Here is a 2,122-nt window from a genome sequence, read left to right on the forward strand (position 1 = left end):
CCCTACCCTCGCTGGCCTCAGCAGTGTGGCACTGTTCCCCAGCCTCCTGCCTTAGGCCCTCCTCGGAAGGGCTCCCCCAAAAGGTAACTTTACCCAAGCTGGTTACCTCAGCCTTGTAGGCGAAGGAAGGGGCTTTCCTGATGCCCCTTCCCACTGGACAGACCTGCAGTTAGATCATAGCTCCTCCAACAAATATAGTAACCACCACCTGTAACCATGCATCCCCCACACTGGCACTCCAGACAGTTCCTTCTCTTCCCAGAATGTCAGGTTACTTCTCCTCCCACTCTCAGCCCCTTCCCCCCTCCCCATAAAGTGACACTCACATAGCGACGCCCACTGATCACTAGTTCACATATGGAAAGAAAAACACATATAGCTTAGGTTAGCCTCAGTAGCCTGGTGTGCCTGAGATCCCTTCCCACCCAGTCTCTTCTTTCCATTCTGACTTGCCCTCCACTTCAGGACACCCCTCCCCATTACCGCTCTCCTCCCCTGGCTGTTTCACACTGAGATCCCCAGGAGGAAAGCAGCAGGGCTACTCCTGCTAGAGGATGAAGGACAGATTGGGCTCTAGCATTTACTTTCAGATGGTGATGACCTTCCCATCCCATCCCTTCTCCCCATCAAGAACTAACCAAGGGCACCTGTAATAGGAAAGAAGTGAGGGTAGAAACTTCCTGATTTGAGGGAGGAGAGCTGAACCCTAGAATGGATAAAAGGATAAAACTGGCAAAAGTTGGAGTAGGGCTTCTGTTATCTTGAGATTTCATTCCTGTTAATGAAGTGCCCCAGGCAGAGTGAGGCATTTAAATGGGGCAGTGGGGGGGGGGGGGGGCTGAAGAAGCCAGTACAAATTTGGACCCAAAGGGAGCCAAGGCTTAAAGCCTGGTTATGTTGCTTATCAATATGAATTCTGCCTAAAGATTTTTGGCCAGTCTGCCTTTGGTTGTGGGGTTTGAATTTTTTCCTCACCAGGACTGCTTTAGGCAGTTCTGGATGGGGATGGAGATGATGTGAGAGAGTTGGTGCCTTTCTGTGAGGGGTGACACTTGCCATGGGTGCTGAAGAGGGCCTGGAGTGGGTATCAAGAGACCAGCCTGAGAGGGGCCAGCAACCACAACTGGGTTCCTTTTAGTTTCATCCCAAAACCCTCTCTCTAATCTCCAAAAATTTCTGAACTCATTCCTGGAGTGATGGAGGGAACCATTCTGTGCTGAGGGGTAGGGCTTGTTAATTCCTCAAGGTATAGGATGGGTATAGGGGACCAAGTATAGAAGGAAGCAGGTGTCCTGGCTCATAGCTAGTTTTTCGGGGAGGAAGAAATGAGGGAAGAGGGGGAGGGAAGATGCCACGCCTGGGAGAGGGGCCAGGGCTGGTCTGCGGAGGCAATAGTCATGGCCCAGGGAGTGCCAACTCCTTTCCTCCGCCCTACCCCAGTTCTTTGGTGGTGGTAGTGAAGGAGAGAGGGGGTGTTTGGGGGTGATCTGGGCCAGTCCAGCCTCCCAAAGCCCTTGCCAACCTGGGTCCTGAAAGGAGCTGCTGTTTTCTGAGCCATCCCCCCAACCCCCACCCGGAGCCCAGCAGCCAACTTGTCTCAGTGGATATCAAATGGCAGTGACTCCACTGAGTGGGGGTGGGGGTCAGGGTTATGGTCCCATTCCTTCTGTGGTTGTAATGAAGAATCCCACTACTGCCCCCTACCCTGAGGAAGAAAAAATCTATCCCTCAACATCCACCCCACATCCAGTCTATTGACACATATGTTTGTGTGGGAGGATTCGTTGTCTGCCCTCTGGCATCCCCCACCTGCTCCCTGTGCCCTACACCTGCATTTCTGTGCATGAGCTCATTTATAGCTCCAGTTTTGTTGGCTTGGGCTATAAGGGAAAGGCCTGGCAGAAGACCCAGAGGACTCCTTTTCTTGCTCTCCCTAGAGACCAGAGAGGCTAGGACACTAGGATCTGGGTGGGCACAACTAAAGTCTTCTGGGGTCATCCTCGGAGTGGTGGGATAAGGGGTTTAGGGCTCTGGGGCATGAGTCATGTAGCAACACCCACTTCCTCAAAGGAGAAAAGGCCTCCTGGGCCTTTTAGCAAAATGCACACAAGATGGAAGATAG

The 2,122-nt window shown here is 52.5% G+C and overlaps 1 protein-coding gene across 1 annotated transcript in view; it reads left to right on the forward strand.

Annotated features, from left to right (window-relative positions):
* The window catches only part of KCNJ10 (potassium voltage-gated channel subfamily J member 10), a 28,548-nt gene that overhangs the window by 368 nt on the left and 26,058 nt on the right, over window positions 1-2,122 (forward strand). The window lies entirely within an intron of this gene.

This window comes from Pteropus alecto, unplaced genomic scaffold (genome assembly GCF_000325575.1).
Source record: "Pteropus alecto unplaced genomic scaffold, ASM32557v1 scaffold359, whole genome shotgun sequence".
In the NCBI taxonomy this organism is placed as follows: Eukaryota; Metazoa; Chordata; class Mammalia; order Chiroptera; family Pteropodidae; genus Pteropus; species Pteropus alecto.